General features: G+C 44.7%; 1 pseudogene; it reads right to left on the bottom strand.

Moving 5' to 3' along the window:
- Positions 1 to 2165: 2165 nt before the first annotated feature.
- Positions 2166 to 15245, bottom strand: part of LOC124005951 — a 49782-nt pseudogene continuing 36702 nt past the window's right edge.

Below are 15245 nucleotides of genomic sequence, written 5' to 3'. Positions count from 1 at the left end.
ATTATACACTTAAGAGACTGGAGTGAACAGCATCTCTGGTATTATGCTGGAGCTGATTATTATTATTATTATACACTTAAGAGACTGGAGTGAACAGCATCTCTGGTATTATGCTGGAGCTGATTATTATTATTATTATACACTTAAGAGACTGGAGTGAACAGTATCTCTGGTATTATGCTGGAGCTGATTATTATTATTATTATAATACACTTAAGAGACTGGAGTGAACAGCATCTCTGGTATTATGCTGGAGCTGATTATTATTATTATTATATACTTAAGAGACTGGAGTGAACAGCATCTCTGGTATTATGCTGGAGCTGATTATTATTATACACTTAAGAGACTGGAGTGAACAGCATCTCTGGTATTATGCTGGAGCTGATTATTATTATTATTATACACTTAAGAGACTGGAGTGAAGAGCATCTCTGGTATTATGCTGGAGCTGATTATTATTATTATTATACACTTAAGAGACTGGAGTGAACAGCATCTCTGGTATTATGCTGGAGCTGATTATTATTATTATTATTATTATTATTATACACTTAAGAGACTGGAGTGAACAGCATCTCTGGTATTATGCTGGAGCTGATTATTATTATTATTATTATTATTATAATACACTTAAGAGACTGGAGTGAACAGCATCTCTGGTATTATGCTGGAGCTGATTATTATTATTATTATACACTTAAGAGACTGGAGTGAACAGCATCTCTGGTATTATGCTGGAGCTGATTATTATTATTATTATACACTTAAGAGACTGGAGTGAACAGCATCTCTGGTATTATGCTGGAGCTGATTATTATTATTATTATTATTATTATAATACACTTAAGAGACTGGAGTGAACAGCATCTCTGGTATTATGCTGGAGCTGATTATTATTATTATTATACACTTAAGAGACTGGAGTGAACAGCATCTCTGGTATTATGCTGGAGCTGATTATTATTATTATTATACACTTAAGAGACTGGAGTGAACAGCATCTCTGGTATTATGCTGGAGCTGATTATTATTATTATTATACACTTAAGAGACTGGAGTGAACAGCATCTCTGGTATTATGCTGGAGCTGATTATTATTATTATTATTATTATTATAATACACTTAAGAGACTGGAGTGAACAGCATCTCTGGTATTATGCTGGAGCTGATTATTATTATTATTATACACTTAAGAGACTGGAGTGAACAGCATCTCTGGTATTATGCTGGAGCTGATTATTATTATTATTATACACTTAAGAGACTGGAGTGAACAGCATCTCTGGTATTATGCTGGAGCTGATTATTATTATTATTATACACTTAAGAGACTGGAGTGAACAGCATCTCTGGTATTATGCTGGAGCTGATTATTGCCCTGCTCCATTGCTGCTTATTTTAGAGAAAGTCCAATGAAATATGACTGAAAACAATATTTATTGTATTCCATAAGAATAGTAGATGTATGTAGAGGTATGAACAAATTCAATATTTACTTTACAGTGGTTACAGTAATAATTTAAAGCCTGTATATTCATTAATCAGTAAACGTTCAATCGATTTGATCAAATATAAATCAGTCCATTGACAGACATGGAGTCATGATTCATGATGTGATTTCATTATCAAACATGTCATTGCTGTCATATACAGTGTCATAAAGATACATGGAGTTCAGTGATACAGACAAACACTACAAACACATTCATACATTCAACAATACCAGGACAAGGAGACCAACCATGATATTCACAGATGAAGAACATAGAACATCTGTCCATTTTTGTAGTTTGAAAGACACGGAGAGACCTGAGAAACTGAAATAGTGAAAAGGAATAGGCTGTCTGTCTTGAGTAGAAACAAATCATTAAAGATGATTGAGATCCACAGAAAAATAAGGAAAGAGGCTACCATGGTACAAAAAGTATTATTAGCTACTAGAAATTCCGAAACTACAAGTCCCAGAAGCACTGTGTACACCTGTTCTTCCTGCTCCCTGAAAGCTGTACATCTGCAGAGCATCAAATGAGCCTGCACAGAACTCCATTACCCAGGATGCACCTTGACACCTTCTCACTGAATGAGGCCAGAGAGGTCTTCATTTAAGAAACAGAATCCACAGAATTCCCTCAGTCGCCATCTAAATCAGCTCTTCAGAATCTTAGTTCTCCCTATCTCCATCCATATCCGGCACGGTAGGAAGAGATGACACAATGAAGACACGAGTGGAGGAGGAGGGTGGTGAGGTGGGTGGTGAGGTGGGGGAGACGGGGGAGGAAGGCTCCTGAGGGGGACAGTCTGTCCCTTCACTGTTGGGGGTGGAGGTATCACACTCTGCACCTGCACTGGAGCCACCTGCTCCTCCGGTGTTCCCCCTGGGTTCCTCCTGAGCCTCATCCATGTCTCCCACTGTCCTAACCACCTCATCATCCTTCCACCTTTCCATCTCTTCCTCCCTCTTTTCTCCATCTCTACCCTTTTCTTCCTTAACCTCCCACCTAAACCCCTCGGCCCCTTTCTTCCTACTACCCCCTCCCTCCCTCTTCCCCCCCTCACCCCACAGCTCCCTCTCCCTGGTGGGGGAGGAGGGGGTGGTGGGAGGAGCCTCGTGCTTCTTGGCTTTACGGTTGGCATCTCTGAAACTGGCCAGAGGGGGGCGCAATCTCACCCCACAACGGGTGGAGCCCTCGATGGCCTTCTGCAACTGTGAGAGGTAAGAGAGAGGGAGAGATAGAGAAGGAGAGATTCAAGGGGAGAGATAAATATAGAGGGGGAGAAGAGAAAATGGAGGGAGAGAGAAGGGAGAAGGGGAGAGAGAGAAATAAAGAAAGAGGGGAGGGAAATAGAGATTGAGATGGAGGGTGGGTGATAGAGGAAGGGAAAGAGAGTGAATAGAAGTGGTTAACATAGCATGTCATAACACAAGCAAAGCATCTTAATACAGGTTTACTGTGATAAGTCAGAGACTAACACCGTTGATGGTGTAATAGTGTGACTCACTATTCGGGTACAACAGAACAGCAAAGCAACAGCCAACTGAACAGGCTCCATGTATTTGTATGTGTATTTATTATGGATCCTCATTTTTTCCTGCCAAGGCAGCAGCTACTCTTCCTGAGGTCCAAACAAGATTAAGGCGATTACATCACCTAAAAATGTAACAGTACATCATAAAACACATTACTAGACCACTACTCTACCACTACATATCTACAATACAAAATGTATAATTTTACAATGTACATGTGTGTAAACTGTGTGTGTTAGCGTGTGTGTGCGTTTGCGTATGTGTCTCTTCATAGTCCACGTTGTTCCTTATGTAGTATTGCACGTGTCTGTTCTGGACTTGGGGACTGTGAAGAGACCCCTGGTGGACAGGCGTGTGGGGTATGAATGAGTGTCTGAGCTGTGTGCTAATTGTTTTAACAGACAGCTCAGTGATTTCAACACGTCAATACGTCTCACGAAGACATGTAGTGATGCAGTCAATGTCTCCTCTACTTTGAGCCAGTAGAGATTGACCTGCATGTTAATGATGTTATCTCTCCTCTACTTTGAGCCAGTAGAGATTGACCTGCATGTTAATGATGTTATCTCTCCTCTACTTTGAGCCAGTAGAGATTGACCTGCATGTTAATGATGTTATCTCTCCTCTACTTTGAGCCAGTAGAGATTGACCTGCATGTTAATGATGTTATCTCTCCTCTACTTTGAGCCAGTAGAGATTGACCTGCATGTTAATGATGTTTTCTCTCCTCTACTTTGAGCCAGTAGAGATTGACCTGCATGTTATTGATGTTATCTCTCCATGGACATGTGTTCTTCTATGTGGCACTTGACCATATGACTGGGCAGTAGTCCAGGTGTGACACAACTAGGGCCTGTAGGACTTGTTTTGTTGATAGCGATGTCAAGAAAGCAGATCTTAGCAAACGTTGCATCAATATGTCTTGACCATGACAGTTTACAATCCAGGGTTACTCCAAGCAGTTTAGTCAAGCCCACTACTGTTGTGTCGTCTGCAAACTTGATGATTGAGTTGGAGGCGTGCATGGCCACACAGTTGTGGGTGAACAGGGAGAGGGCTGAGCACACACCCTTGTGGGGCCCCAGTGTTGAGGGTCAGTGAGGTGGAGATGTTGTTTCCTACCTTCACCACCTGGGGGAGGCCCGTCAGAATGTCCAGGACCCAGTTGTACAGGGCAGGGTTGAGACCCAGGGCCTCCAGCTTGATGATGAGCTTGGAGGGTACTATGGTGTTGAATGCTGAGCTGTAGTCAATGAATAGCAGTCTTACATAGGTATTCATTTTGTCCAGATGGGATAGGGCAGTGAGCAGTGCGATGGCGATTGCATCTGTGGACCTGCTGGGGGGGTATGCAAACTGAAGTGGGTCTAGGGTGGCCAGTAAGGTAGCGGTGATATGATCCTTGACTAGTCTCTCAAAGCACTTTATGATGACAGAAGTGAGTGCTACGGGGCAGGAGTCATTTACTTCAGTTATCTTTGCCTTCTTGGGTACAGGAACGATGGTAGCCATCTTTAAGCATATGGGGACAGCAGACCGGGATAGGGAGAAATTGGAAATATTCGTAAACACACCAGCCAGCTGGTCTGTGCATGCTCTGTGGATGGGGCTAGGGATGCCATCTGGGCCTGCTGACTTGAGAGGGTTAACACGTTTAAATGTTTTACTCACATCTGCCACTGAGAAGGAGCAACTCCACCTTGTCCCTGTACCTGCATTTCGCTTGTTTGATTGCCCTGTGGAGGGAATAACTACACTGTTTATATTCAGCCATATCACCAGACCTCTTTCCATGGTTAAATGCGGTGGTTCGCTCTTTCAGTTTTGTGCAAATGCCGCCATCCGTCCGCGGTTTCTGGTTAGGGTAGGTTTTAATAGTCACTGTGGGTACGACATCTCCAATGCACTTATTTATACACACACTCACCCAGTCAGCGCCAATGTCATTCTCTGAGGCTGACTGGAACATATTCCAGTCCGCATGATAAAAACAATCTTGGAGCGTTGCTTCTGATTGGTCAGACCAGCATTGAATGGTTCTCGTCATTGGTACATCCTGTTTGAGTTTCTGTCTATAAGCCGGGACGAGCAAGATGGCGTCGTGGTCGGATTTGGAGGGCGGGGGAGGGCTTTGTTTGCATCGCGGAGGTTAGAGGAGCAGTGGTCGAGAATATTAGCCCTACATGTTGTGTAATCAATATGCTGATAAGATTTGTAACATTGATCTCAAATTTGCTGTGTTAAAATCTCCAGCTACAATAAACGCAGCCTTCGGGTATATAGTTTCCAGTTTACATAGAGTACAGTGAAGTTCCTTGTGTGCCGTCTTGGTGTTCTTAGTATCAATTTCTCTCAGCCAATCATCAGTCATTTGTGTAAGTGCCGTACATGCTGAGTGCCCTTCTCTATAAGCGTGCTGAAAGTAATTTGTTTACTGTGATATAGCATTGTCTCTGGTCAAAAATGTTTTTCAAACGTCTACTAAGGGTTGGTAGCAGGCTGATTGGTTGGCTGTTTGAACCAGTAAAGGGTGCTTTGCTATTCTTGGGTACCGGAATGACTTTTGCTTCTCTCCAGGCATGATGGCGCATGCTTTCCTGTAGGATTAGTTTAAAGAGATGGCAAATAAGAGTGGCAATATAGTCCGCCATCATCCTCAGTAATTTTCCATCCAAGTTGTCATTCCCAGGTGGTTTGTCATTGTTGATAGACAACAATAATGTTTTTACCTCATCCACACTCACTTTACGGAATTAAAAAGGACAACGCTTGTCTTTCATAATTTGGTCAGTTATGCATGGATGTGTAGGTTCAGAGCTTGCTGTTGGCATGGCATTCCTCAGTTTGTTATGTCAATGTAATTACTGTGACACTGTGAGATCATCATCAGAGAACGACGACAGAGAGGCAGAACAAATGGACAAGCTGTGTGTCTGATGCTTCTACACTGCAGAAAAGGAAGACTCGGCATACAGACAGGGAGAGAGAGAGAGAGATAGAGAGAGCTTGTGTGATCTCACCTACGACTCCCACCAGTTTCCCAATGCTGGTAACCTAGGCATGGCTGAGACCCAGCAAGGGGAACAAAGTGTGGGTCTGTCAGAGAGAGAGAGAGAGAGAGAGAGGGAGGCATATTTGTCAATATCCTACAGCATGTAGTGTTTATAATGGCTTAAAGTGGCTACATAATAGCACAAGGTGCTAGCTACAGTTGATACCTTGTGAAAGGGGGTTCTCTCCACCAGCTGAAATGTGGAAGGATCAATCCATATCTACTCCATACTGATTGGCTTATCCAACTCTTCTTCTTCCCAGGCTTTGATCTGCATTAGCCAATCAGAGAGCAGAGAGGGTGATTGACAATATAAAGAGGGAGTAATAATTTATGATATTTGATTCTACTCGTGGAATCCTTTTAGTGCTAGATGAAGTGCCCAGGTCAGGGTGTAGAGGTCAGGGATCAGGGGTTAGGGGTTAAAGGTTGATCAGGGTGAGTGAGACACATTACCTCCTCTGAGGACATGGTGTCAGTGAGTGGAGGTGGGGTGGATTCCTGGAGAGAGGAAAAGAGAGAAAGGAAGAGATAGAGAGAGAGAGAAAGAGAGAGAGAGAAAGAAAAGAAGGAGTGTGAGGCAGAAGGGGGTGTTGGTTTAGAGATTTTAGTTATTTTCTCCCTCCAGGTTTACAAAGTGTCAGATCAGATGCCCCCTTGTGGTGCTATTTCTCCATCACACAGAATGACACATTTGCTCATTACATATCATATGGTACATTATAGCAAGGTCATGCCATTGACATGAGCGTGTGTCCCCTACTGGACAGAATGTGATATTGCTCCTCTTCGAGCTACCAGAGGAACGCTTGAGGTTGATGTTGGCCTTAACCACAGATCCAGGATCTGGATGCCCTTAACACCAATCCAAACCTCAACCATTATGGGAATGAAAAACATATTCTAATATATCTGACTCTGTATCAGTGGTTACAGCCAACCTCTATATTGATATGGAATGATACCTGAGCTTCAGCCTGGCTGGTTGAGGAAGAGGAGAAGAGGCGCTGAAATATTGCCCTCACAGACTGTAGGGAACGCTTCTCTGAAAGACAGGACAGACATTTAGAAGTGAGTACATTGGGTAAACATTCTCACTCCAACACATTCTCACTCAAACACCTTTGTACAGAAGGTGCTGGTTAATTGTTGTAAACAAACCCCATGAGCAATCGATAGAACAGCAGGTCTAATATTGATTGCTTATAAAAATTTGAAGCGCTAACAGCAAACCAACAAGCCAACTACCATATGTACACAGAGATTGTACACAGAGATGTTTTTATTGTAGATACAGTATCTGGTTGTAGAGTAGTGGCCTAAGAGAACACACTTTATGTGTTGTGAAAAGTGTTATGAAATGTAATGTAATACTTTAAATTGTATATAACTGCCTTAATGTTGCTAGACCCCAGGAAGAGTAGCTGATTCTTGGCAGCAGCTAATGGGGATCCATAATAAATATATACATGGATGCACTGGTAAGAAAATAGCAATAGTGGGTACATATGCTGACATTTTGTGTGATTCATGTCACCTGAGCAAGTGTGATTGGTGGAGGGCTCCTGTGGTTTGGGGTTGGGAGTGGCCTATTCTGTTCATCTTGTACAGGAGAGGTCTAGAGAACAAACAAAAGGGCTAACCAGGTTGATAACCAAGTATTACATGATGGTGTGGATAATTATAATGTATTATAAATGTAATTATAAAGGCATTATAAGTATACTGATATGTATTCCTTTAATAAGTATAATAAATATGATGCTATCGTTCAATCATTCCATCTATCCATCCATCCTTCCATCCTGTCACCTCTCCTCCCTCCTCGTCTACTAAAGTGAAGGACTTCCAGCCCTGACCTCAAAGATACGCCTCTCGGCTGAAAGCCACCAATCAGAGATGGCCTGCAGCTCTGTCCTCTCTATAGACCCCAATAGGATCATAGACTCTGAGGAAAGACAGGGAACGGGGAGAGAAAGAGAGTAGAGAGAGAGCGAGAGAAGGAGAGAGAGACAAGAGAGGGATTTCAGTGGATGGATGTGTGTCATCTACGGTGCATGGCATCAACCTTCCTATAACATGTCTCACCTTTGGAGTCGACCAGAGGGATGGTTTTAAGGGAGGTGGAGTCTAGCAGATAGCCCAGCTCCCGATAGGTCGACTGGGAGGACAGGAAGTTCACCTTCCGCACCATCATGTCCTCCACAAAGATGTTGTACTTACTGAGAGAGGATATATGTGAACAGTGGCTGCTTGAATCTTTATAGCACACAAGGTTGCATGTACACTAGAACTGTTTGAGCCACAACAGTTCTCTGCATAAACACTTATTAGAGCCATAATGGCGACCGTTCCAGTACCTGATGTGTCCGAGGCTGAGCTCGGGAAGGTATGGCAGTTTCTTGACCTGGATAATGGAGTCGTAGAGGGAGGGCTGCAGGCCCTGGGCCACCATGTTGGCCAGGATCACCGCCACCATCATGGGCAGGATGTGGGAGATCTGGCCTGTCAGCTCAAAACAGATCACAGCCGTGGACACCGTGTGGGTTACTGCCCCGGTCAGGGCCGCGGCACCTGGGATAAGGAGGGCGGGAGAGAGAAGGGGGGGAAGGAGAGAGGGAGAGAGGTAGGGGAAGGAGAGAGGGAGCGGAAGGAGAGAGGAAGGAGAGAAGGAGGGAAAGGAGAGAGGAAGAGAGAGTATAGAGGGAGGGAATGAGAGATCAGGAGTCACGACAAGGCAGAAAGGGAAGGAGAGATGGTGTTAAATGACATCATTGTGTATGACAGGATAGTGGGCTGTCATTTTTGATACCGTTCAAAAGTTGGGGTCACTTAGTAATCATTTCCTTGTTTTTGAAAGAAAGGCCGTTTTTTTGTCCATTCAAATAACAACAAATTGATCAGAAATACAGTGTAGACATTGTTAAAGTTGTAAATGACTATTGTAGCAGGAAACGGCTGATTTTTAATGGAATATCTACATAGGCGTATCGAGGCTCATTATCAGCAACCATCAATCCTGTGTACCAATGACACGTTGTGTTAGCTAATACAAGTTTATAATTTTAAAAGGCTAATTGATCTTTATAAAACCCTTTTGCAATTATGTTAGGACAGCTGAAAACTGTTGTGCTGATTAAATACAACTGGCCTTCTTTAGACTAGTTGAGTATCTGGAGCATCAGCATTTGTGGGTTTGAGTACAGGCTCAAAATGGCCAGAAACAAAGTACTTTCTTTTGAAACTCGTCAGTCTATTCTTGTTCAGAGAAATGAAGGCTATTCCATGCAAGAAATTGCCAAGAAACAGAAGATCTCGTACAGCGCTGTGTACTACCCCCTTCACAGAACAGCGCAAACTGGCTCTAACCAGAATAGAAAGAGGAGTGGAAGGCCCATGTTTCTGGCCAGTTTAAGCCTGTAATCGAACCTCTAAATGCTGATGCTCCCGAAATAGTCTAAAGAAGGCCAGTTTTATTGCTTATTTAATCAGAAATACAGTTCTCAGCTAACATAATAATAATTGCAAAAGGGTTTTCTAATGATCCATCACCTTTCCAGAAACAAGTCTCTCACTGTTTCAACTTGCTATAGACTTCCCTCTGCCCCCAGCTGTGCCCTCGATACCATATGTGAATTGATTGCCCCCCCATCTATCTTCTGAGCTCATGCTACTAGGTGACCTAAACTGGGACATGCTTAACACCCCGGCCATCCTACAATCTAAGCTTGATGCCCTCAATCTCACACAAATTATCAATGAACCTACCAGGTACAACCCCAAATGCGTAAACATGGGCACACTCATAGATGTCATCCTAACTAACTCGCCCTCCAAATACACCTCTGCTGTTTTCAATCAAGATCACAGCAATCACTGCCTCATTGCCTGCATCCGTAATGGGTCTGTGACCAAACAACCACCCCTCATCACTGTCAAATGCTCCCTAAAACACTTCTGCGAGCTGGCCTTTCTAATCGACCTGGCCGGGGTATCCTGGAATGACATTGACCTCATCGCGTCAGTAGATGATGCCTGGCTATTCTTTAAAAGTGCCTTCCTTACCATCTTAACCTCTTCAACCTAAGGGGGCGCTATGTCATTATTGGATTAAAAAACGTGCCCGTTTTAAGCGCAATATTTTGTCACGAAAAGATGCTCGACTATGCATATAATTGGCAGCTTTGGAAAGAAAACACTTTTCAAAACTGCAAAGATATTATCTGTGAGTGCCACAGAACTCATGCTACAGGCGAAATCAAGATGAAACCTCAAACAGGAAATGAGCAGAATTTTTGAGGCTCTGTTTCCCATCGTCTCCTTATATGGCTGTGAATGTGCCATGAATGAACCTAAGCTCTCTGCCGTTCGTCCAAGATGTCTGCAGCATTGTGACGTATTTGTAGGCATATCATTGGAAGATTGGCCATAAGAGACTACATTTGCCAGGGGTCCGCCCTGTGTCCTTTGTCTAAATTGGTGCGTAATTTTCAGCTGCTGGCATTTTCCCATGGGATACATAGGGGAAAGCACGCTTCCACAAATGATATATCTTTGAAGAGATATGTAGAAAAACACCTTGAGGATTGATTCTAAACAACGTTTGCCCTGTTTCAGTCGATATTATGGAGTTATTTTGGAAAAAGTTCAGCGTTTTTATAACTGAATTTTAGAACATTTGCTATCTAACTGAGAGTCTCCTCATTGAAAACATCCAAAGTTCTTCAAAGGTAAATTATTTTATTTGAATGGTTTTCTGGTTTTTGTGAAAATGTTGCCTGCTGAATGCTAACGCTAAATGCTAATGCTAGCTATCAATAGCTATCAATACTGTTACACAAATGCTAGTTTTGCTATGGTTGAGAAGCATATTTTTGAAAATCTGAGATGACAGTGTTGTTAACAAAAGGATAAGCTTGAGAGTTAGCATATTGATTTAATTTCATTTGCGATTTTCATGAATAGTTAACGTTGCGTTATGGTAATGAGCTTGAGGTTGTATTCACGATCCCGGATCCGGGATTGCTCGCCGCAAGAAATAAGCATGCCCCATTCAAAAAATGTAGAACTAGGAATAGATATAGTCCTTGGTTCACTCCAGACCTGTCTGCCCTTGACCAGCACAAGAACATCCTGTGGCGTTCTGCATTCGCATCGAATAGCCCCTGTGATATGCATCTTTTCAGGGAAGTTAGGAACAAATATACACAGGCAGTTAGAAAAGCTAAGGCTAGCTTTTTCAAACAGAAATTTGCATCCTGTAGTACTAACTCAAAAAAGTTCTGGGACACTGTAAAGTCCATGGAGAATAAGAACACCTCCTCCCAGCTGCCCACAGCTCTGAGGCTAGGAAACACTGTTACCACTGATAAATCTACTATAATTGATCATTTCAATAAGCATTTCTCTACGGCTGGCCATGTTTCCCACCTGGCTACCCCTACCCCGGTCAACCGCCCGGCACCCTCCACAGCAACCCGCCAAAGCCCCCACCATTTCTCCTTCACCCAAATCCAAATAGCTGATGTTCTGAAAGAGCGGCAAAATCTGGACTCAATCTGAACCCTCTCTTTCTAAAATTATCTGTCGAAATTGTTGCAACCCCTATTACTAGCCTGTTCAACCTGTCATGTTTTGTCATTTATTATCTTGTCTTGTCCCTGTGCTTCCCATTCTATTCGTTTCCCTCTGCTGGTCTTATTAGGTTCTTTCCCTCTTTCTATCCCTCTCTCTCCCCCTCCCTCTCTCACTCTCTCGCTCTCTCTTCTCTCTATCGTTCCGTTCCTGCTCCCAGCTGTTCCTATTCCCCTAATCAATCATTTAGTCTTCCCACACCTGTTCCCGATCCTTTCCCCTGATTAGAGTCCCTATTTCTTCCTTTGTGTTCCGTTCCTGTCCTGTCGGTTCCTTGTTTAGAATTCACCGTGCTGTGATTGTGTATCGCCCTGTCGTGTCGTGTTTTCCTCAGATGCTGCGTGGTGAGCAGGTGTCTGAGTCTGTCTGGTTCAAGTGCCTTCCCGAGGCAACCTGCTGTTCACCTGCTGTTCAAGATCGAGTCTCCAGTTTGTCCTCGTCATTTCGAGTGAAAGTTGTGTTTTTTTGTTTGTATTTACTTTACTGGATTAAAGACTCTGTTTTCGCCAAGTCGCTTTTGGGTCCTCTTTCACCTGCATGACAGAAGGAACCGACCAAGGAATGGACCCAGCGACTTCAGACGCTCGTTACACTGCCGTCGAGATCCAAGGAGCCATGCTCGGCAGACACGAGCAGGAATTGTCTGCTGCTCGCCATGCCGTGGAGAACCTGGCCGCTCAGGTTTCCGACCTCTCTGGACAGTTCCAGAGTCTACGTCTCGTGCCACCTGTTACTTCCTGGCCTGCCGAGCCTCCAGAACCTAGGGTTAATAACCCACCTTGCTACTCCGGGCAGCCCACTGAGTGCCGCTCCTTTCTCACGCAGTGTGAGATTGTGTTCTCTCTCCAACCCAACACATACTCTAGAGAGAGAGCTCGGGTTGCTTACGTCATTTCACTCCTTACTGGCCGGGCTCGAGAATGGGGCACAGCTATCTGGGAGGCAAGGGCTGATTGCTCTAACAAGTTCCAGAACTTTAAAGAGGAGATGATTCGGGTTTTTGACCGTTCAGTTTTTGGTAGGGAGGCTTCTAGGGCCCTGGCTTCCTTATGCCAAGGTGAACGGTCCATAACGGATTATTCTATTGAGTTTCGCACTCTTGCTGCCTCTAGTGAGTGGAACGAGCCGGCGCTGCTCGCTCGTTTTCTGGAGGGACTCCACGCAGTGGTTAAGGATGAGATTCTCTCCCGGGAGGTTCCTTCAGATGTGGACTCTTTGATTGCTCTCGCCATCCGCATAGAACGACGGGTAGATCTTCGTCACCGGGCTCGTGGAAGAGAGCTCGCATCAACGGTGTTTCCCTGCTCCGCATCGCAACCATCTCCCTCCTCTGGCTCAGAGACTGAGCCCATGCAGCTGGGAGGGATTCGCATCTCGACTAAGGAGAGGGAACGGAGGATCACCAACCGCCTGTGCCTCTATTGCGGAGTTGCTGGACATTTTGTTAATTCATGTCCAGTAAAAGCCAGAGCTCATCTGTAAGCGGAGGGCTACAGGTGAGCGCAACTACTCAAGTCTCTCCATCAAAATCCTGTACTACTTTGTCGGTCCATCTACGCTGGACCGGTTCGGGTGCTACATGTAGTGCCTTGATAGACTCTGGGGCTGAGGGTTGTTTCATGGACGAAGCATGGGTTCGGAAACATGACATTCCTTTCAGAGAGTTAGAGAAGCCTACGCCCATGTTCGCCTTAGATGGTAGTCATCTTCCCAGTATCAGATTTGAGACACTACCTTTAACCCTCACAGTATCTGGTAACCACAGTGAGACTATTTCTTTTTTGATTTTCCGTTCACCGTTTACACCTGTTGTTTTGGGTCATCCCTGGCTAGTATGTCATAATCCTTCTATTAATTGGTCTAGTAATTCTATCCTATCCTGGAACGTTTCTTGTCATGTGAAGTGTTTAATGTCTGCCATCCCTCCCGTTTCTTCTGTCCCTACTTCTCAGGAGGAACCTGGCGATTTGACAGGAGTGCCGGAGGAATATCATGATCTGCGCACGGTCTTCAGTCGGTCCCGAGCCAACTCCCTTCCTCCTCACCGGTCGTATGATTGTAGTATTGATCTCCTTCCGGGGACCACTCCTCCTCGGGGTAGACTATACTCTCTGTCGGCTCCCGAACGTAAGGCTCTCGAGGATTATTTGTCTGTGTCTCTTGACGCCGGTACCATAGTGCCTTCTTCCTCTCCGGCCGGGGCGGGGTTCTTTTTTGTTAAGAAGAAGGACGGTACTCTGCGCCCCTGCGTGGATTATCGAGGGCTGAATGACATAACGGTTAAGAATCGTTATCCGCTTCCCCTTATGTCATCAGCCTTCGAGATTCTGCAGGGAGCCAGGTGCTTTACTAAGTTGGACCTTCGTAACGCTTACCATCTCGTGCGCATCAGAGAGGGGGACGAGTGGAAAACGGCGTTTAACACTCCGTTAGGGCATTTTGAGTACCGGGTTCTGCCGTTCGGTCTCGCCAATGCGCCAGCTGTTTTTCAGGCATTAGTTAATGATGTTCTGAGAGACATGCTGAACATCTTTGTTTTTGTCTATCTTGACGATATCCTGATTTTTTCTCCGTCACTCGAGATTCATGTTCAGCACGTTCGACGTGTTCTACAGCGCCTTTAGAGAATTGTCTCTACGTAAAGGCTGAGAAGTGCTCTTTTCATGTCTCCTCCGTTACTTTTCTCGGTTCCGTTATTTCCGCTGAAGGCATTCAGATGGATTCCGCTAAGGTCCAAGCTGTCAGTGATTGGCCCGTTCCAAGGTCACGTGTCGAGTTGCAGCGCTTTTTAGGTTTCGCTAATTTCTATCGGCGTTTCATTCGTAATTTCGGTCAAGTTGCTGCCCCTCTCACAGCTCTTACTTCTGTCAAGACGTGTTTTAAGTGGTCCGGTTCCGCCCAGGGAGCTTTTGATCTTCTAAAAGAACGTTTTACGTCCGCTCCTATCCTCGTTACTCCTGACGTCACTAGACAATTCATTGTCGAGGTTGACGCTTCAGAGGTAGGCGTGGGAGCCATTCTATCCCAGCGCTTCCAGTCTGACGATAAGGTTCATCCTTGCGCTTATTTTTCTCATCGCCTGTCGCCATCTGAGCGCAACTATGATGTGGGTAACCGTGAACTGCTCGCCATCCGCTTAGCCCTAGGCGAATGGCGACAGTGGTTGGAGGGGGCGACCGTTCCTTTTGTCGTTTGGACAGACCATAAGAACCTTGAGTACATCCGTTCTGCCAAACGACTTAATGCCCGTCAAGCTCGTTGGGCGTTGTTTTTCGCTCGTTTCGAGTTTGTGATTTCTTACCGTCCGGGTAGCAAGAACACCAAGCCTGATGCCTTATCCCGTCTGTTTAGTTCTTCTGTGGCTTCTACTGATCCCGAGGGATTCTTCCTTATGGGCGTGTTGTCGGGTTAACAGTCTGGGGAATTGAAAGACAGGTTAAGCAAGCACTCACGCACACTGCGTCGCCGCGCGCTTGTCCTAGTAACCTCCTTTTCGTTCCTGTTTCCACTCGTCTGGCTGTTCTTCA

The sequence above is a fragment of the Oncorhynchus gorbuscha genome, linkage group LG19 (assembly GCF_021184085.1).
Source record: "Oncorhynchus gorbuscha isolate QuinsamMale2020 ecotype Even-year linkage group LG19, OgorEven_v1.0, whole genome shotgun sequence".
Classification (NCBI taxonomy): Eukaryota; Metazoa; Chordata; class Actinopteri; order Salmoniformes; family Salmonidae; genus Oncorhynchus; species Oncorhynchus gorbuscha.
Note: the sequence above shows the minus strand (reverse complement) of the source record. Positions and strands in the feature narration are given on the sequence as shown.